This window comes from Aethalodelphis obliquidens, unplaced genomic scaffold (assembly GCF_003676395.1).
Source record: "Aethalodelphis obliquidens isolate GAN/ISIS:26980383/991018 unplaced genomic scaffold, ASM367639v1 scaffold61, whole genome shotgun sequence".
Lineage (NCBI taxonomy): Eukaryota > Metazoa > Chordata > Mammalia > Artiodactyla > Delphinidae > Aethalodelphis > Aethalodelphis obliquidens.
In genome coordinates this window covers 10,518,443-10,541,883 of record NW_020838005.1, presented here as the reverse complement: position 1 = coordinate 10,541,883, position 23,441 = coordinate 10,518,443, and positions in this window count along the sequence as shown.

The following is a 23,441-nucleotide window of genomic DNA, read 5'->3' as shown; positions in this document are numbered from 1 at the left end:
CAGAAACTAACACACCATTGTAAAGCAATTATACTCCAGTAAAGATGTTTAAAAAAAAGTTATTTTTAATTTACTTGCACTTTTTTTCTGTAAATTTAAATTTATTTCTTAAATATATATATTTTTTAAAAGGATGGAATTCAATAGAGAAAAGCTAGATAGAAAAAGGTGAAAAACATTTGCCCCCGCCAGCTTCTATTTTATTATTTTTTAAGTGATTTCTGCATTAGTCACACATTATCCAGTACTTAGTGGAACACATACAATTATGGATCATGACAACACAAAATGTAACAAGGTATCTGCTGTCCCAGTAGATGATGTTATATAAGTCACTGTAGCTCACTCCAGCACATGTATTACATGTGGGCCACAAGTGTGGTGAACCCTCGTGTATATATTTATTAATCTTACTAACCTCAATTTGTCTTATGAGACACTAAAAACTAAAATGTTAAAGGTAAAAAGGAAAATGGAAATGTAGTGTTCATATACATATGACAAAGATACATCCCGGCATATGTGAAAGAAAATTGTCTACTAATGTTTTACTAGGAATGTTTAGTATTATACTGAATTTTAACCTAACTTTTAATATTCGGTCTCCTTGTTTGGGATTAACAGATACACACTACTGTATATAAAGTAGATAACCAAGATGGACCTACTGTGAAGCACAGGGAACTCTACTAAATATCTTGTAATAATCTAAAAGGGAAGAGAATCTGAAAAAGTATATATATATATATATATATATATATATATATATATATATGAAATGAATACAATTTTATTTTTATTTGAAAATGGATGTCCAGTTTTCCCCAGTACAATTTATTACAAGTTCACTTTTTTCTACTGACTTGTGATGTTGCTTTTATCATAACCAATAGTTTAATATACACTTGGAGCTTCTTTATTTTCTATGTTTTTGTATTAGTCTAAGTATATATTCATGAACCAATGTCTCACTGTGTTTTAGTAATAAAGACTCTCGAATGATTTAATGTTCTAGGACCTGGCCTCCCTGGTGTGTCCCTTTAGAGTCAAGTGGTCTATAGCTCTAGGAAACACTTGCTGGTCTTCTTACTGAAATACTGTTAGATTTGTAAGTTAACTTACAGAGTGTTGCCATCTTTATATGTTGAGGCTTCAACATGGTCTTTCCATTTTTTTTTTTAAGTTCACTTTTCTGTCTTTTGAGAGTTTTAATTATTTCTTCATGTACATTTTAGAAATATCCCATTACCTGAAGGCTTGCGATCTTATAAATGAGGTTTCCCCTCCAATACATCTTATGACTAGTTACACTCTCCATGTCTGGAGGCCTTTAAGGTTTGAGTATTACATTTGTATGTTTCTGTTAAATACCTTCTCTATTTCAGCAGGGTCTTTTTTTTTTCTTGACCTTGTGTATTTTTACACAAATTATATAATTTATAAAGAGATTGTTCTATTTTCACCTTTCAAACTCCTACACAAGTCGTTGCTTTCTCTTACCTAATTCTATGGACTAATGTTGGGAGATGCTGGTCCAAGTTTCTCTCTCAAGCTCCTACACATCTTCCTGGTTACCTCACAAGCTCTGAGCCCTGACTGCTCCTTACTGGGCTTTGCCTCAGGGTTACTGCAGCAAGAAACTTTGACAGATGAGGTAATACTGTCCTTCTCCAGAACAGAGGGTAGGTTTCCTTCTCATTTACTAGAAAGCAGTAGGTGCCCTAAGTACACCCCGGATGTGTGCAGCACCCATATGGGCCACCCTACACACCTCCCCCCGAGCCCAGGCAAGCGGATGGGTGCAAACATGATCTTATGCGGCTTGCGGTGTTGCAGAAATAAAATCCTATGTCTCTGATGCGGAAGTTGTGTCTTTTGCAGCATATATGAAGTAACAAGCTAATTTATAAACTTGTACTTTACAGCCTTGTAAGCTTGTGAAATGAAATCTCAGACTCAATAGATAATATTTTCCAAACAGTCTTAAATAGTGAATGGTTGTAGCAGAGAACATTTTAGTTTACTATTTTTAGCAGGAATACCTTACTCAGTAAAATTTTAGGTCTTATATTGATACACACCCACAAGTTAATCACATGATGAAATTATCCATTATCCATTTTTTTGAGTGTTTTTGCTATGAGTGTGTACTGAATTATGCCAGTTGCCTTTTCAGCATCTGTAGAATTAATAAATTTCATAAAAATGAAATAATTAGGGCTTCCCTGGTGGCGCAGTGGTTGAGAGTCCGCCTGCCGATGTAGGGGACACGGGTTCGTGCCCCGGTCCGGGAAGATCCCACATGCCGCGGAGCGGCTGGGCCCGTGAGTCATGGCCGCTGAGCCCGCGCGTCCGGAGCCTGTGCTCCGCAACGGGAGAGGCCACAACAGTGAGAGGCCCGCGCATCGCAAAAAAAAAAAAAAAAGAAACAATTAATTAATAAATTATGTTGAAATATGTCCTAATGTTGAAGCATTCTGGCACTTCTTCAATAAATTCCACTGGCGTGATGCATTATTCTTAAACGTGCTATTGTATTCTGTTTCCTAATTTATTTAATTTTATCACAAAGATATTCATGAGTGAAATTGGTCTTTAGTTTTATTTTTGGCACAGTCTTATCAGGCTTCAGTATCGATGAACAGAGAAAAATCACTTCTTAAGATGCAAAAAACTATTTTATCTCCTTTACAGATTATAGTGACTAAAAGTACATACGATTTAGGGAGTAAATTATGGCTGAAAGAATAAGGAGAGTGTGAAATATGTTTATTATAACTGCATAATATTGGGTCACCTGCTCAGGAATTTTTATTAAAAAGGCAAGCCAGAACTCTCGTTGTAATGTTGGAGGAAAGTTCTTTTTAAAGTGACTTTTGGAGGTCACCTTCATATCTAGGATAATATAATTTGAAAGAATCATCCCTGTGAGCTGAAAATATCAGTCTTGGAGGTGAGAATCCGTATCATTTTAAGTCAAGTTGTAAATGACCCCAGAGCATTTTGTCAGAGCAACAATGAAATTTTGATAATCCTTCCGCAATCCTAGCCTTTGAGCTTCTTCCCGACTTCCTTTCCTTCACTCTCTTTTCCTTCTCCCTAACTTGCTAATTCTTTACCCCGCTTTCCCATTCATCTTAGCATCGTGTCATTACCCAAACTACCCCTGGCTCAAGTTTCAAGCATCCTGCTCTGTCTTCCACTTGTATCTTCTGAGTACAACTCCAACTTGCTTCCATCTCTTAGATCCTACAGTAAAACCAATCCTACAGAATCCCTTTGTCTCTTTTTTCGTGCATGCCCTCATTTTCTTTTTTCCCCCAGTTTAGTTTCCACAGTCCATTTGCATCACCCCTTTGCTTATACACCCAACTGCCTTGCTTCCCTCATCCTTTTAAAGATTAGCTGACAAACACCCCACCTTGGGGAGATCCAGCTTTCTATCTACTCTACAACTAACCTGAATTGCTCAATGTAGTGGAAGAAAAAACCCATGAAACAGAGTGTCCTCATATCAACTTCATGATCACTTACCTTAATTGGGCTTTTAGTCCTGCCCAGTGGCCCTACATCGTGCCCTTAGTTCCTTTCCTTCCCCACTTCCCTAGGTGGCTTTTCATGCCTTGTTCTTACTGGAGCGCCCAACACCCAGTCGCCCTCCCTTACTCTCATCTGATGATCTATTTTCTTGTTTTGTTGAGAAAAGAGAAGAGAACTTTCAAATACTCTGAGCAGTGCTTAGATAGACCCACCTGCTTCCATCTGAGCCTGTCTGCCTTGTCTTTCTGTCTGTCATTGAATTCAGGACAGTCAGCAAAGAAACCAAGCTAGATCTCAGGCTTAGAGCTGCAAGGGTGAGAATTCTGCCAAAGGCAGCCTCCCTCTCCCCGTGAACTAGGTCCCATCCATTTCCATGGCCTCAGTTGCGCTGCTTCCAGAGTTGTGAATTCTCTCCTATCTCATCAGTTTCTTCCTCTCTTCCTGATTGTTTTTACCATAATTCACATATTTCATTTATCTTTTAAATCCCTTTACTCGTTATTCCCCTCCAGCTCATCCTTAACAACCAATCCATTTAAAATAATTTTCTTATACTTGTCTCAAATTATCTTCTGTTTTATCTCATTAACATATTCAAAATGAGGCTGTGTCAGAGCCAACGCACCAGGACAAGCTCGTCACCAGAAACCATTTTGCTAAATTCAGTCTTCCCTGACCTCTCTGAAATATTTGACAGACTCGATCAGTCCATTCTTCTGGAAACATCTTCTGGACTTGACGCTCCGCGCACCCCTGTGTCCTGGCTTTACTCTTCCCATACCGGCTCCCACTTCTCAGCTTTCTTTGCCATTTTCTTCTCACCTCAGTTAGTAACAGGTGTTAGAATGCCTGCCCTGGGCTCCGTACTTGGACTCTTCTCTACATATACTTCCACCCTCACTGAGCTCATTCAACCTCTTTTAAATATCATCTCTACCCTGATGACTGCTACCTGTCAGGGTTCCGTCGGGGGTGGATCAAAGATACAGAACCTCAGGGAGTTTGAGGTAGTGGATTTTCCCACCTACTGCTCCTGTGGTGTCCCCAGTCACACCTGACGACACTTCCGTATGTTCTTTGCTCAGATCATGTCGGAGCTCCACTGACTCTGCTCATTCTTCCACTTCTCACCCTCCAAGCGGGAACAGGTGGCGTCAGCTCCACCCTGACTGTCTGTCTACTCAGAATAGAAGCATATCTCTTCACCTCCACTGCTACCAGCCTGGAACAAACCATTCTCATCCCTCACCTGGATCACTGTGTAGTTTACTAATTACTCTCCCTTGTTGTCCTACTGTGAATTCTCAGTACTGATATGATACTTTTAAAACATAAGTCAGATCATGCCATCCTGTGCTCAAAAACTTTTAACAAGTTTCTGTTTCTCTTCTAAGATGTAAAGGCTTTGCCTTGGTGTGCAAGGCTAAGTTACATCATATTTCACTTACTACCTCTGAAATTTTCTTCTTTTTGTAAACTTATATTTTTAAGAATCATTAATATTGATTTGTAGAGTGATAACTCATATGTTTTTAACTGCTATACTAAATATTTTGTGAATATTCTCCATTATATATATTCATGTTTACAGTGGGCATTTCTGTGTTTCCAGTTTTTTCTTTGTCATAAATTGTCAATTTGTTAAAGACTCGCCATGTATTGAGGTATAATTATGGAGGTTTCTTTACAATTTCTCTAAATTTCAATTGCTCTCAATTGTCATAGATCAAACTCTCTGTTTTCCAGTCCTTCATGAATTGTTCAGCAGATTCCATAATCTTCTGTTGACTTTAAACACATCTGGCCAATTTTTTAAATTAATTTTTACTGGTGTATAGTTGATTTACAATGTTAGTTTCAGATGTACAGCAAAGTGAGTCAGTTATACATATACAGATATCCACTCTTTTAGATTCATTTCCCATATAGATTATTACAGAGTATTGAGTAGAGTCCCCTGTGCTATACATTAGGTTCTTATTAGTTATCTATTTTATATGTAGTAGTATGTGTATATATGTGTATATCAGTCCCAATCTCCCAATTTATCCCCTCCTCTTTCCCCCTTGGCTATCTGGCCAATTTAAAGCTGTATTCCCTTTTCCAGTTCAAAGCTGGAAGTGTATATGTTTAGTACTGGTGCCATATGAAATAAACACAAACCCAGTGGCTTTAAACAACATGTATTTGTAGCTTGCAGTTTTGTAGGTCAGAGTTCGGGTGAGATCTGCTGATTCTTCCATTCTGGGTCTTACAAGGCCAAAATCAAGGTGTTGGCTGGCATGGGTTCTTACACAGAGATTCTCGGGGAGAATCCACTTCTAAGCCCATTCATGCCATTGGCAGAATTCGCACCCTTGCAGCTCTAGGCCTCAGATCCAGCTTGGTTTCCTTGCTGACTGTCCTGCATTCCTCACCACAATGCCCCCTCCATCTTCAAACCAGCAACGCCTCTTCACAACCTTCTCACACTTCACATCTCTCTAACCTCCACTCATGGTGCGTATCTTCTTCTCTAACTGCAGAAAATGCTGTGCCTTTAAGGACTCACCTGATAAGCTTTGGTCTGCTCATACAGTCCAGACTGCTATCCCTATATAACCTCGGTGCCCTTAATTATATATGCAGAATCCTTTTGCCATATAAAGTAATGTACTTGCAGATTCCAGAGTTTAGGGTGTGGACATCTTTGGGAGGCCCAGAGATTCATGAACCTTCTGAACGCAAAGTACATTGACTCTATTCCAAGGTCCCCAGAGGTCTCATCCCATTATAAAATCAATTCAAAGTCCAAAATCTCATTTAAAATCACCAGTTCAAAGGGTCTGGAGGGTCTGGATGTAATCCATTCTGAAGCCCAATTCCTCTCCATCTGTGGGCCTGGGATACTAAAGAAACAAGATTTCTGTTCCCCAAATACAATCCCATGATCTAATTTATAGTTTAAAAGTATAACTAGAACAGTATGGAGGTTCCTTAAAAAACTACAAATAGAACTACCATATGACCCAGCAATCCCATTACTGGGCATATACCCTGAGAAAACCATAATTCAAAAAGAGTCATGTACCACAATGTTCACTGCAGCTCTATTTACAATAGCCAGGACATGGAAGCAGCCTAAGTGTCCATCAACAGATGAATGGATAAGGAAGATGTGGCACATATATACAATGGAATGTTACTCAGCCATAAAGAGAAACGAAATTGAGTTATTTGTAGTGAGGTGGATGGACCTAGAGTCTGTCATACAGAGTGAAGTAAGTCAGAAAGAGAAAAACAAATACAGTATGCTAACATATATATATGGAATCTAAAAAAAAAAAAAAAAAGTCATGAAGAACCTAGGGGCAAGATGAGAATAAAGACACAGACCTACTAGAGAATGGACTTGAGGGTATGGGGAGGGGGAAGGGTAAGCTGGGACGAAGTGAGAGAGTAGCATGAACTTATATACACTACCAAATATAAAATAGATAGGTAGTGGGAAGCAGCCGCATAGCACAGGGAGATCAGCTCGGTGCTTTGTGACCACCTAGAGGGGTGGGATAGGGAGGGTGGGAGGGAGGGAGACGCAAGAGGGAAGAGATATGGGAACATATGTATATGTATAACTGATTCACTTTGTTATAAAGCAGAAACTAACACACCATTGTAAAGCAATTATACTCCAATAAAGATGTTAAAAAAAAATTATAACTGACAGCTGCAACAAAGATCAGACCCTTCAGATCATAATGACACAGGAGGTATTCTAGCAGTTTGACAGAATTTTAAAAAATTAAATTAAATTAAATTTTAGAAGTTTGTTGGGGAACTAATGTCTTTATTCCAGACTGCCTTTTCAAGGATATGTGTGTGGTAAACAGGGTTGGAAGGTAGGGATAGTGTCTTTTGCTGAGCAGAGGGCAGATCTGTCATCCAGGGTAATAACTATAATGCCTCCAAGCAGTGGGCAGTTTTCTGTGCAGCCCCCTTACAGAAGACCAGGGCTTCCTGAGCTTGGGGTTCCTCACTGTGACGCACCCTCACTGTGTGCAGCAACCCCTGGAATGTCTTAGCATCCTCCTCCTGGGACTTGAGGACAAGGGGAACCAATGTGAACATGAAGCTCCTGCTGCATCTGTGTCACAGGTAATAAAGTCCCTTCTCTCTGACCCAGGAACCTTGCATGTTCAGCCAGCAGCCTCATGGAACAGGTTGTGAACAAAATACAGTCTCACATCCATACAGTTCTTGACAGATTTTGGAAACAAGGATGGGCTGCTGTTTGACACAAGCTTTTGGGAAGAGATGGACAAAGGCCACTTTGGGGCTTGGTTAGGGGATGTGAGAAGGTTCCCCAGGATCTTCTAGCAAATCCTTACCCAAGTGATGGATAAGGGGTAGGAGGAGAGGAACCTCACTGTGCTACGTGTCAAAGGGTGTGTGGAGGCCAAGAGGCAAGAGGTTGGATTAAAACAATCTGTGGGAATAATTTATTGTTTTGTGTGTGTGTGTGTCTGTGTATATACATATTTTTTTCATATATTTCATTCATTGGGTTTTCAATCCACTCTCTCTTCCCTCCACACTATTTTTCTAGGATGATCACATCCATATGCATATTTGCCTATTAACAATATGCTTATGCTTATAATCTGTCTATCTATTTATCTGTCTATCTGTTAAGAGATAAATATATCTTTTATGAGAGAAGCAAAACCCTTTTGTCTGTAATAATAGAATCTAGATGGTAATGATCTGGGGTTTTGAAGAGAGTTATTAATATAGTCATTCATTTGGGACATTGATATTTTTTGTCTTTTTTCTTCTTGCCCATGTAGAATACCATTTATGTATCAAAAGTATCCACGAAACAATATCATGTATGGTCAGTTATGCTATCAAGCTTGTTTTATACACAATTTGTTACAGCACAACTGATATCTTAGGAAACAATTTGAGCATTAATATGAATTTCATGATCACTTACATGCAGTTTTATCCATGAGAAACTAGGTGAAAACAGGAACCCAGCCACATGGGAATCCACAAATCCCACACTTAGACACAAACCTCAAAATCCACCAGCTGCCCTTTTGTCTGTAGTAATGGAAACTAGAAGGTAATGAAATTCTGGCATCTTGCAGAGAGGGATGTTAATATAGGGAAGAAATAATCAATATGCTTTTTCCAGCTCAGGGTAACTTAGCCATATTGCTTTCCTCAGTATTATGCTGCATTAGTTCACCTTGAAAAGAGATATTCTGGCCATTTTAGAGCTTCTAGGGTTTAATGCTTTGCTTATGTCTAATGCCTCTCCCTATTCATGGAATGCATTGTTATTGAAGTACACAAGATATGAAATAGATTTTACGTCATCAAAATGCATTGTCCTTACTTTCAAAGGAAAAAAAAAATGTTAGAGCTCTATGTCTTTACCCCAAAAAGAAAAAGTGTTAAAACTGACCTTTGGGTATGCACAGTGGCATTTAGATTATTATATTACAATTAAAAGGAACTCTAATTTCAGTTCTTTTCAGTTTACTCTGGGACCCTGACCTTTTTTTAATATTAGTAGTATAATACTTTCAGAAAGGAAAAATATTAGCTGTCTTGAGCTTGTTAGTGACTCTCCAATATAAGATGTCAGTTGCTGGCTCATTCTCTTTTCCCTTGGGAGTACAGCTTGTAACAGAGTTTTTATTGATCTTATGAAAGAATAGGTGTAAGTACATGAAATAGCTATGTTCAATTCCACATATCTTATGAAACTGGAATAAAGGCGTATATATTGTACAGTGGTGCGTCTAACACCTAGAACACTACCTGCTACATAGAATGCATCAGCTTTTATTAAATCAGTCAGTTAAGACATATTTGTCCAAGCACAGTCATAGAGAATCAATAGGTTCCTGCTTGAACAGTTTGCTGCAGCTAAACAGGATTCTGTGTGTGGCATCCAGGAAACCAACAGCTGTTTGCTTTAAGAAAACAGTGGGAATGATGTCACCAAGATGGTGATATAAGTTGTTCCTGACTTCCTGCCCCCTGACTAAAAGAACAACTAACAGCTATGCCCGACAAGACAGCACTGAGAGAACCTAGAACACAGGTGTGAGGCTGAGGCACCCCCTGCACCACAGAAATCAAGACAGACTGTGTTATAAAGGTAAGACGAGTGGCTACACACTGACCTCATTGCCCCGCCCCCAGGCCAGGGCAGCACCAGGTGGACAGGTCTCCCCGCGCCTTGGGCTCCTCCATTGGGAAAAGAGAGCCCAGGGGGAACAGCCAGCCCCCCAGCATCGTGTTTCTCTTTGAGGGAGCCCTTACTCTGGCCTCACTCCACGGGGACTGGAGGGGAATCAGTGGGGCTCAACCACTGGGAATCTGACTGATGGAGGAAGGGGAGGGGCTTGCAGCAACCAGCACAGGGGTCTTGGCAGATCTGCACCCCAGTGAGTTCTGTCGTTGAAGTGCGCCACCAACGTGGTTCTGCAGATGAGCAAAGCCACCGATTAGGGTCACTACTTGGGGACTACAATTATGAACTCATTCTGCCTTGAACACACATATACACCGAGAGTGAAGGGATGGAAAAAGACATTTCAAGCAAATGGTAATGAAAAAAAAAGCAGGGGTAACTATGCTCATAACAAACAAAATAAAAAACAAAATATACTTTAAAAATGGTAAAAAGAGATAAAGAAAGTCATTACATAATGGTAAAGGGGTCTGGCCATCAAGAAGATATAACAATTGTAAATATTGATTTGACCAACATTAGAGCACATAAATATATAAAGCAAAAGCTAACAGAGCTAAAAAGGAGAAATAAACTGTATTACAATAATAGTTGGAGACTTTAAGACCTCACTCTCGACAGTGGGTAAACCATCCAGGTAGAGAATCTATAAGGAAGCAGCAGCTTTGAACACTATAAACCTCATGAACCTAACAGACGTAAACGGAATATTCTATCCAACAACAGCAGAACAGAACACACCTTCTTCTCAAATGCTCATAAAACATTTTCTAGGATAGAGCATATATCAGACCACAAAACAAGTCTAAGAAAACAGAAAGACTGAAATTATACCAAGTATCTTATCTGACAACACTGGTAGGAAACTAGAAGTCAATAACAAGAGGAACCCTGGAAAACTCACAAATACATGAAAATTAAACATTCTCCTGAACAACCAATGGATCAAAGAAGAAATTAAAGGAGAAATTTAAGAAGTTTATTGAGGCAAATGAAAATGAAAACCAGAATTTATGGGGTGCAACAAAAGCAGTTTTTAGAGGGACAACATAGCAATGAATACCTACAAAAAGAAGCAAAAAAGATCCTAAATAAGCAACCTAACTCTATGCCTTAAGGAACTAGAGAAAGAGGAACAAGATGAGCTCAAAGTTAGTAGAAGGAAGGAAATAATAAAAATTAGAGCAGAACTAAATGAAATAGAGAACAGAAAAGCAATAGAAAATGTTAACCAAACAAAGTGTTGTTTCTGTGCAAAGATAAGAAAACATGGACAAATCGTTAGTTAGCCAAACCCAGGAATAAAGAGAAAGAACTCAGATCAACAAAGTTATAAGTGAAGAAGGAGATATAACTGGTATCACAGAAATACAAGGGATCATAAGAGGCTACCATGAACAACTTTACACCAACAAACTGGACAACCTAGAAGAAATGGAAAATTATTAGAAACATACAGTTTACCAAGACTGAATCAGAAAGAAATAAAAAATCTGAATAGACCAATGACTAGAAAGGAGATTGAATCTGTAATCAAAAATCTCCCCAAAAAAGAAAAGCCTAGAACCAGATGACCTCACTGGTGAATTTTACCAAATATTTAAAGAAGAATTAACACCAGTCTTTCTCAGATTCTTCCAGAAAATCAAAGAGAAGGAAACACTCCAAACTTTTACAAGGCCAGCATTACCCTAATACCAAAGCCAGATAAGGACACTACTAGAAAAGAGGGATTCAATATCCCTCACAAATATAGATGCAAAAATTCTCAACAAAATATTAACGAACTGAATTTGGTACAAGTATCTGTCAGGCAGGTGTTTTTAAATCTCCTCTGCCATATTCCTCACCAGAAGTCATTCATTCAGTAAATGCCAAAATCCCTCATGATGTGGAACTGAAATATCTTCTTAATAATGATCATAAGTAGAATCTCACTGCTCAGGGTTTACATCTGATTGATTTTGGTGTGTGGGAGGGAAGGCATTCTGAGAATCATTCCATTATATGAACAGTCCACAAATACTCCTAAATATTTTTAAAAAGTTACCAGACCCTTCAGGAAATTTCTCTTTCCAAATTAAAACCCCCTCCTTCTAGCATTACTCTTAAGAAAGAAGTTTATATTTTTAGAAATACAATTTTTAGCAAAACAATTGGTTTCTGCAAGTCTTTCAGTTTATTTAGAGGTACCTTAGGACATGGCACAGAACTTCATCATGCATAGGTCAAGTCAGTCTACCCATCCAGCCAGCCAGCTTTCCATGTATCCACTCATCAACCCATCAACCTACTTCTTCTATTTCTTGCACTGTTCCACAAAGATCCTCAGGTCTGATTTATTATCAATAAGTCGAACAGCGAACAGAGCAGGAGTTTCAACTCCTTTGAGTTTTACATAATCTCAGTTCCTAGGATGACACCTCAGTTATCTGTACGCCGAAAAGTGTATACAGACATGGGGTGTTAAGTGCACTGTTCACTGCCACATTTATGTAATAATCCAGATCTCACTGGTAAACTTGTTACAGATCTAGAAGGAAAACAAATTACACGCATATCCACATATATCACCTGAAATCCTAAGACTCATATTGTAGTATATCTCATTCAATGGTTTTTGCTGGAGATGTGCTTTTATAAATTTTATCCTATGACTTGTGTAATATTACACTGACTTCATTATAGTCACTATTATTTTTACATATGCTCATTATTAAAGCTAATATTTACTGCAGACTTAGAGTTTACAAGATTTTTTCCTAAAAAGTGTGACCTTTTGTCTCTCAGTCCCCGTGTGGCCTCTGTGAGGCAGGTCAGGATAACTGATGTCAGAGGCAGGGCAGCATTGAGGCCAAGAGCCTGGGATCTGGAGCCAGGCTCCACTGTGCACCAGCTGTGTGCCCTTGGGCAAGGTCTCCAAATCTCTGTGCCTCAGTTCCTTCATAGGTAAATAGAAAAATACTTCAAATGGTTGTTATGAAGGTAAAATTAATATTTCTAAATATAGCTAAAGCCGAACATATAGCTAGCTTCAGTAAATGTCTATTAAATAAAATAAATGCTTTTAAGATCACAGCTAAGAAGTAAGGGAGCTAGAATTCAATTAAGATTAACTTCTTTATAAAGTGTCAAAAACACAAATAAATGCAGATAACTATGATGAAGGATTTTTAAATCAAATGAAATTATAGTAACCAGAATAATTAGATTTAGCAGTATGGTGATGTTTATTATGTTTTAATTTATAAATACATACACTTTTAAAAATCTACTTTCCTTTGAAATCTTAGTATTTTGCTCAATTTATTTGTAAATGTGCATGGTTTTATTTTCCTATATTCATTCTCATTTGAGGGTAGAGGTATCATGTCAGTTCTTACCAACTCGGTTTTCCCCCCTCTCAGCTTAGTGGCTGGTATAATTACCTCTCACGTCTTCACCTCAAATACCGGTGGAAATTCCCAGCTGCTAGCCAAGTCCAGTAAAAAAAACAGTCTTTCATCTAGTTTAATCCATAGTCCTGAAATAGGATCATCTTAACCATTGTTCTTCCCTTTACTCAGCATAGATGTACAAGAAAGTCTCTAATCCATATCCTGCACTGCAAGCAGGACATGTATTATTTCAATACTACCCTGGTCAGGTTATATGCAGTTGCTACATGCTCCCAAATGCATTGCAAAAAGGCTTTTCCTCCTGAACATAATTTATCCCTGTAGTGTCTAGCGCTTAGAAGGCAATCATTTATCAAGTGATGAACAAGAATTTAATTTTCAAAATGGTTAAAGAAACATTTTTTAAATCAGCAATTGGGATAGGACAGGGGCAGTGGGTGGAGGGTGGCATCCTGCTTCACCTGGACCTTCCTTCTCACTTTCAGGAAGCCAGGCTTATCATGTTCCAGGAATGGCCAGGGCATGGCGGCTTCCAGATTGTCCTTCCTAATTCTAGTTCATCCACTTTAAATCCATGAAAGTTCCTCGCAATTTTGGTACTAGTGTTTTTTCCCCTAAATCTTAGTTTTGTATATCATTGTGAAGTTTGAACACGTGACATCTGTAGAGGTATGTTAGTGGGTGGGTCTGGAGAAGCTGCGAAGAACACAACATTTTTCAACGTGCACAACTCGAATTTAACATTGAACTCTTTTGATTTGGGCCAAAATAACATATTCTGTTAGATGAATACCCACGCCAGCTTATTTTGATGGATAAATGTATTATGCATGCAAAGGCAGTTTTGGTCTTTAATAATAATATGTTAGATATTTTATTCATATGTTGGGGGAAATTTCCTTACGATATAGAAAAAACCAGAGTCCACTGGTTTGAAGGATAATAATGATAGAGATTCTGGTGGTAGAACATGGCAACCAGCATTTTTTGAATTACTCTAAAATGTTTAACATCGCACTTGAGAAAATAAAATGAAAACAAAGCCAAAATACTTCAGTACGGAAATTGTAAAACACATGGATTAAAATTAAAGCCCTCTCTCACAGGCCTGGTGGGAGGTTACAGTCCCCCAGGGGAGATTCCTGCTTCTCAAAATAGCAAGTGTGCCTTGGGTGAGAGGCTGTCATGACAGCACAGAGGGCAGAGACACTTAATGGTTCTCTTTGCAAAATTTCACAGGGCTGCTCATCTCTTACTTAAAAGCTACTGACTAGGCCTCTGCCTTGCACCAGGGCTAATTCTTTGTTCAGTTGCGTTAGCCCAGTAAATCTGGAGAGTAGATGGTCAGCCACCTGGATCCACAGACACAGTCGGATTGAATCCCAGCAACCTCTGCAGAGCTCAGCCTTAAACTGCAGGGGAAGTAACCGAAATGGACACTTCGCAATCTCAATGAAAATGTCCATGGAATATTTTCCTCACCATATTCAGATATCCACAAACACAGAGAAGTTTCATTTGAAGCATATGAAAAAGTATGCAGTATTTTTATCTTAAAAAATCTACATAGACATTTCAAACGATTTTCCATTTAAGCTTATGTTTATGTAGATTAATGTAGACATACTTGAAGCTGAACACATACTTCCTCTTCCTACTCTTTACCATTGAGTATAATTTCTCTTTGCCCTTATTGTTTTAATTTTTTAAGAGAAAAAACTAGTATTTAATTTTTCAGTGTTCTTGAGAGATGACTGACAAATAAAAATTGTATAATTTAAGTGTATGACATGATGAATTGATGACGTATACATTGTGAAATGATCACCTCAATCAAGTTAATTAACATATCCATCCCATCACCTCACATAATAACCTGTGTGTGTGTGTATGTAAGAACACTTGAGACTTACTCTCTCAGCAAATTTCAGGTATATAATACTTTATTATTACCTATAGTCACCATGCTGGACATTTGGTCTCCAGAACTTATCATATAACTGGAAGTTTGTACTCTCTGATCAACACCTCCCTTTTTCCCCACTTCAAAGCCCCTGCTAAGCACCATTCCTTTCTCTGTTCCTATGAATTCATCATTTTTAGATCCCACATATAGTTGAAATCATGCAATATTTGTCTGTCTGTATCTGGCTTATTTCACTTAGCATAATGTCTTCCAAGGTCATCCATGTTGTGGCTAATGCCAAGATTTCCTTCTTTTTAAAGGCTGAATTAATATTCCGTTGTTCTCAGCCCTTTTACTTTTTTATTTTAATTTTTTTATTGAAGTATAGTTGATTTACAATGCTGTGTTAATTTCTGCTATACAGAAAAGTGATTCAGTTATACATATATATGTATACATTCTTTATTCTTTTCCATTCTGGTTTATAACAGGATATATATATATATGTATAACAGGATATTGAATAGAGTTCCCTGTGCCATACGGTAGGACCTCATTGTTTTTCCGTATAATAGTTTGCATCTGCTAATCCCAAACTCCCACTCCATTCTTCCCACACTCCCCCTCCCCCTTGGCAACCATAAGTCTGTTCTCTGTGTCTGAGTCTGTTTCTGTTTCATAGATACGTTCATTTGTGTCATATTTTAGATTCCACATGAGTGATATCATATGATATTTGTCCTCCGCTTTCTAACTTACTTCACTTAGTATGATACTCTCTAGGTTCATCCATGTAGCTGCAATGGCATTATTTCATTCTTTTTTATGGCTGAGTAATATGCTATTATATATATATACACCAGATCTTCTTTATCCATTCATCTTTCCATGGACCGTTAGGTTATTTCCACGTCTTGGCTATTGTAAACAGTGCTACAGTGAACATTGGGGTGCATGTATCTTTTCAAACTGTGGTTTTCTCCAAATATATGCCCAAGAGTGGGATTGCAGGATCATATGGTAGCTCTATTTTTAGCTTTTAGAGGAACCTCCATACTGTTCTCTATAGTGGCTGCACCAATTTACATTCCCACGGACAGTATAGGAGGGTTCCCTTTTCTCCACACCCTCTCCAACATTTATTATTTGTAGACTTTTTGGTGATGGCCATTCTGACTGGTGTGAGGTGATACCTCATTGTAGTTTTGATTTTTAGGCCTTTTATATTCATTGTTTGAGCCCCTTTTATAGGCTAGAGATACAACCAATTATTTGACTACCCATTATTCATCAAAATGAAGCCCAGTGTTGGGTTAGTAGCAGTGTGCCTTAATCAGGTGACATTAGGACAAAAACAGGGAATATTAGATAATAAATTAAGTAAAAATGAGAGATTTAGAAGGATGAATATACAGAGAGAGAAAAAAATGGCTATTGCAAGGATTATAGGGTCTCAGATTCTTCATCATGACAGTGTTTCTTTCCTGCTTGCAAGTTTTACAATTACTTCCTCTTGCTTTTGTATGGTCATTATGCAAAGATTTTCAAATTGTTTTGGAAACAGACATGTCCTAGAGGGGTTTCCCCAAGCTCTCACAGATGCTCTCGTGGACTATGGGACCCTCACTCTAGATTCATCCATTTTTAAGTTACTGATCATTTAGAAGTCTACTTAGAAAAAAAAAGAATTGAAAGTAACAATCTTTTAGTGATGTCAGTGCACTCATAGCAAAATCAGATACAAACTAATCCTTCTGGTATCTACCACTCACTAAAATAACTAGACTAAGAACAGGAACTGTGTTACCACATTATTGATTTATGAGAATAAAATTGAAGTAGATAGAAGAAGAGTGTGTGTGTGTGTGTGTGTGTGTGTGTGTGTGTGTGTGTGCATCTCTATGTTTTACATGTAAAGCCAACAGTCTTCAACGAGGTTAAGCAAATTTGAAGTATATCTATAAAAATGCTACAAATTATTTTGGATTTCATATAAAGAGTCAACTGGTCTATCGAATCTTCTTGGGGTGATGGATCCTTTCACTAATCTCGTAAAATTAGTGTATTTTATTCTATTAAAAAAGGAACATGAGGGCTTCCCTGGTGGTGCAGTGGTTGAGAGTCCGCCTGCCGATGCAGGGGACATGGGTTCGTGCCCCGGTCCGGGAGGATCCCACATGCCGCGGAGCGGCTGGGCCCGTGAGCCATGGCCGCTGAGCCTGCGCGTCCGGAGCCTGTGCTCCGCAGCGGGAGGGACCACAACAGTGAGAGGCCCGCGTACCGCAAAAAAAAAAAAAAAGGAACATGAAGAAATTTTATATGTAATTTCAGGGGTTCACAGCCCATGAAGTTCATCCATAAATTACCTCTGAGTCCACTGATCCCAGGTTAAGATGCACAATAATTGAGAAAATTTATAGAAAATAATCTGGAATATTTTCTGATTTACTAGTCCAAGCCGGGAAGGATGTCTTTGAGCTGACATCCTGATATTTGTCTTATGGCCATGTCCCCAGCACCTCCTCAATAACGGGCAAAGTGTTGGAGGACCATTTATTGTCCAACTGATTACAGAGTTTGGTCTCCACATCTGCTCCTGATTCTCAGGGGTTTCCTCATCAGCCTGCAGTACCCTACTCCTGCCCCTGCCAGAAATCTTGTGGGTCAGCATACTATCCTCATTGCCAGAATTCTGTGGAATTTACCCTAGGTTAGTCAGCTTGACAATGCAAAGGAGAGCTAGAAGCAGATCTCCTACCAGAGTAACCATATTAACTCGTAAGTTAGCCTACACACTCCATGGATGTTGACAGAAGATGTTAGACTGCTGGTTCAGCCACAACAGACTCTTTACTCACAGAAGGAAAATAGTAGGAATGTCAGGATAATCCCACTTGTTCCTTGGGCTCCGAATCCCACAGGATGATTAAGGGGGAGCCCTCATGTGCATTGAGTCCACCACGGGAGAGGATCCTGCGCTGAAGGAACCCACTGTGATAATCCCCCAAATAGCGTGGGATGCTATGTAATACAGCCCTCACCTCCACAAACCGTCTTAAGAAGTGGCTACCTGAGCGAACTGGAGGTCACAGACTTGACATCTCTGCACACTCAGCACCATATAGACACATGCAAGGTCTGTAGCAGACGTCTCCCAACAACATCATGTAGTGAAACGTATCAGTATTTGGAAGCTTTACATTTGCAGTGAACTGACATATTTTGGTGACCAATCCATGACATTACACGATTATGCACAAGTAATAAAACTACTCAAAGTGCAAAATAGATCAACAAATTTTAATGTGACAGGGTATAAAAAGCTCTTTCCTGTGTTTCCGATTGTCCCATAAATTACCTTACAATATTACTTGAGGTTCTGCTTTTTCTACAATATGTTTTTTCTCAAGAATAAATGGATAACTTACATTTTCACATAGCGCTAGCTGATCAGTCATTTGGGACAGTTGAATACACAGATTGTTTTTAATAGAAGGCCTACTCTCGCTCCTTAAAGTCGACATAAATCTTAGAATAGAGTGAAAACACTTATATCTTCTTTTAGTACAAACGGGACACTACAGAATATAAAAGTGAACTGGTTACAAGCTTGTAGGTCTGGACAAAAGATAGGGTGGTAAGAGATGGAGAAACTTTTCATCATGCAGAGAGTATCTAGATAATATCTGGTGTATATACATCGTGGAGGACGATGCAAGAATTCCAAGCGTTGGACCAGAAGTACACACAGCAACATATGTCTTACAGACTTTGTGCCCAATGAACAAAAATTAAGCAGCAGAAAGAAATATATGATGCAGTACCAATTATGAAACCCAAAGATGTATGCTCACATGGTAATTTCACTCCTAGGCATTCATCCAAAGAAATGAAAACATGTGTCTACATAAAATGTTATAGAAAAATGTTCATAGCAGCATTATTCATAGTATTTCAGAACGGAAAACACTGAAATATTCATCAGTGTTCTATAGCAGAGGAAACAAATATTCAATTAAGTTGATGAGCCAAAGAATATATATATTATTTATAATTATAGAGTCAATAACCCATGGGAACATAAATGGAAATATTCAGGTAGATAGCTCTGAGAGTGCGGCTGGTAGTTGCAAGTGAGGTTTTCACAGAAAAATATATTTCATTTGTAAATTTGATACTTAAAAAATGTTTGATGTTTTATTTAATTATAATGTTAGAAATGTCTTTTAAAATAAGATTAGATATTTCACTAGAGTATTGAACAATAATTCTTCCTTCTATCTGTCAGGAAAATAGACAAATATCTTTCAAGAAAACTTTTTTTAAAAAATTTATTTGTTTTATTTGTTTATTTTTGGCTGCATTGGGTTTTCGTTGCTGTGCACCGGCTTTCTCTAGCTGCGGCGAGCGGGTGCTACTCTTTGTTGAGGTGCGCAGGCTTCTCATTGCGGTGGCTTCTCTTGTTGCGGAGCACGGGCTCTAGGCGCACAGGTTTCAGTAGTTGTGGCACACAGGCTTCAGTAGTTGTGGCATGCGGGATTCAGTAGTTGTGGCTCGCGGGCTCTAGAGCACAGGCTCAGTAGTTGAGGTGCACAGGCTTAGTTGCGGTGCACAGGCTTAGTTGCTCCGTGGCATGTGGCATGCTCCTGGACCAGGGCTCGAACCCATGTCCCCTGCATTGGCAGGCGGATCCTTAACCACTGCACCACCAAGGAAGCCCCCAAGAAAACTTATTTAGGTATTTTTTCCAGTGCAAGTTGTTTAAGAGAGGGTACACTTAACCCTTATCACGCATTATCTGTAGTTGTATCAACGTGATTATAGTAGCTACAGTATTGGCTTTTGATCATCAGAAATCTTTATACCCTGTGCATTGTATTTTGTGTATAAAATTACAGCATTTTGGAAAGAAGGCCCACAAAATAAGTCCTTACGTAGTTATCTTTTATGTGTGTAGAAAAACGACTTTCTTTTCCTCCAGCTTCAAACACACACATTTTGAAAATATGTTTCCAAGGAATATTCATAATGATATAACTCTCATTGACTTTCAGGGAGATTTCAATTTTTATGTAGGTTATAATTTTAACCTTGGTTTATCTATTTCTATAAAGAAAAGCAAATATATTTTTATTTCTAATTTATGCTGTTTTGCTGAGTTTTTAATAAAAGTCACTGAAAATGTGTAGGTTTCATATAAATGTCTATACTTATTTTTATAAAGTGTATACTTTTATGTTTAACTGGTAGAGTGGAACAATTTTCAAGTACTTCTGTCCACTTTGTAATCTCTGAAGAAGTTCTCAAGTACATATCAAAACAAAGTCAATTTCCACAGGTTCAGTATTTGATTAGGTTCCTTAGGTAAGGCTGCATTATCATTAAAAGATCCTGTTAATATCCGGGTATTTTATTCAATCTAATTCAGTGTTCTGTGCAGCAATTCAAATAAGAAGCAATAGAAAAGGATCATTTAAATTTGCGATTAATTTTTAATTGATCTGATAAGGCTACATTTTGATTCTCTGTTACAACAAAAATATTAACATGTCTTTGAGAAACAAAAGTAAACCTTCATTTGCATCAGGAACTACTTATTTTACATAACAAATACTCATTGAACGTGAATAAGCAGTAATAAAAACGAGCCTGGTATCTGGAAATTACTAGTTGGCTTATTACTCTTTTATGTGTGCGTGTGTTTTTCCTGACTGAGAACATAGCTTAATTGCTCTATAAACTTCAGAGGGTTTAAAAACTTGCCGTAAAATCAAATGAGATAAAAATGTATGCTAAGTAAAGTGTCATTTCACTGCACCATTTTTTGTTTGTTTTGTTTTGCTTCGTTTTTTGAGAGGAGAAATAAAAGTTCAGAATGATTAAAGTTTTATAGCAACTCAAATTCAAGATGACACAGTGTTTTTCTAGAAGTTTTTATACTTCCCTGGACTCAGTAAAATGTGAATCAGAATTAAGAAAACAGAGCAATGAGAAAACTGAGAAGTTTCACGGAGGAGCTGAGTTCAGTGCCCGCCCCTGACTGCAGTCATGGCTCTTCCTCTCGAGCTGTGCCCCTCAGTCTTCTACCTTGTACAGGACGGAGTCTGTCAGACTTTTAGAGCACCTTCTCATAGGAGCAACCATATTTTTTATAAAACTAAGTGATGGAATTATAGCAAATTATCTCAATTCATAAATTCTACAATTATGTGTGTTTTCGGCAATGATTGACATAGCAGACGTTCATCGTAAGTAAGATTGGATGTGGACGATGGATATAGTCTACTAACCATGCTTCCACAGTTAAAAAAAAAAAACAGTGATGGTATAATTTAAGTTACTTTGAATCCATTCTTACTACTAAGTGAAACAAATCTGTCCATCCTATATACATTTCACCACTCATTCCCATCATGGCTGGAATTTTTATTTGAGAGAATAAAAGCTCATCTCATTATCAGTGGTTTCACCACTGCACCACTCTGAGGCCCTACAGGACAATAAAAGCAAAAAGAAACTGCCGTTCTTTTACTCTACAAGGGACTAATTTGTGAAGTTGACACGTAGGATAAAGAAGGCAAATGTTGTCACCCAACACAGGCTCTTCCCTTTCTTCCTCATTTCACCAAACCCAAATCCTGTGTAGTCTCTCATCTCCCTTTGCATGTCCATATCCTGTAGAGGAAGCTGATCTCATACATCTCCTTGGAAGCAAGATCTGAGATGACCTCAGACCCCTGCAAAAAAATCAGTATGGACCAGGGCTTATCACATGTGGAGGTCTGCTGGCCAGCTTCTAGAGAAGGATTCCTCATCCTTAAAGTGACGCACATAAGAGAGAGCCTGTTGTTTTTGACTTGGCGTGTTTCCTGTTTCTAGCTGTTGTCTTGTAAGGATGTTTAGCCTAGAGATGCTGCATCCATGTTCATGGAAGACCAAGCCTAAGGAAAGAGCTGACACCCTGAGGGTCACAACACCAGGAAGATGTAAAGGTCTCGGGTCCCTGGAGGCATCACTTAACTAATAACTAAATTCTGCAGCCACCTTATTGCCAAGCTTCTGGTCCCAGGTGATAGCACATGTCCTTACTGCTTATGCTAGGGTCCCCAAGCCCCGGGCCGTGGACCGGTACCGGTCCGCTGCCAGTTAGGAACTGGGCCGCACAGCAGGAGTATAGTCACCTCTCCTTCATTCACTCATTCATTTGAATAGACTATAGAAATAAGACGTTTATGAATATGGCATGATTCTGTATTTTAAGGAGCAGATACACACATAGAGTGTCTCAGGTACATTGATGGATAAATAAATAGGGCAGAGTGGAGACAGAGATGTCCAGTCTATTTTCTCTAACCAAATTCCCCATCTGCTAATGCAGTGTATTTGGCCTCCTTGCCTAGCTTCAGTTCTGTTTCCAACCAGATTGGTATTTGCAGTCACAGTTTGGGTATCCTTTCTCTTCAACTTGATACTGAGAGTATATAAATGGCAAACTGTTACTGGAAATGATTAAGGAAACAGAATCAAAAGCTTTAAAAAGTATCCATTCCCTTTAACCCAGGAATTCTGTTTTACTGGGAATTTACCCTAGGGATTTATCAGGCTGTCCAAGCATTTACAAGCCTATTGATGGAACAAAATGCAACAATAGAAGTGCTCAATAACAGGTGCTTTGTTAACCAATTCCACCATAGAAATATGAGAAAATAACATGTAGTCATTCAAAGCCTTGTTTTAGAAACACAAGTTATATTTAATAAGGTTAAATGAAAAGCAGCAGTTAAAAAAAGAGGATTACCTTGTGATCATACAGGTACAGAAGAAAAAAAGACAAAAAGAAAATAGAGAATCACAGCTTACTGGGGGCAGAAACCAGAAATAGCCAAGAGAATATTGGAGAACAAAATTGGAGTACTGATACTAGATGAACTTAAAGACTTATGAAGATATATGTGTATATATATTTTTTATGTTTTATAAAAATTAACTCAAAATGGATTACATTATTTAGAATTCTCCAACGAAACAGAACCAAAAGAAGAGAGAAAGAGTTACTATGAGAAGTGTGCTCCTGCGGTTCTGGAGGCTAGAAGTCCCCAGGTGAGCCGGGTGGATTGAATGAGACCCTCCCACAAATTTCTTTATTCAGTCTACTAATTTAAATGTTAATCTCATTCAAAAACACCCTCAAAGAAACACCCAGAATGTTGTTGATCAGATATCTGGGCACAGTCTGGACTGTTCAAGTTCACACGTAAAGTTTTCATCACATTGATCATGGAGTTAAATATAAAATGTAAAACTGTAAAACTCCTAGAAGATAAATGGGAGAAAATCTCCGGTGACC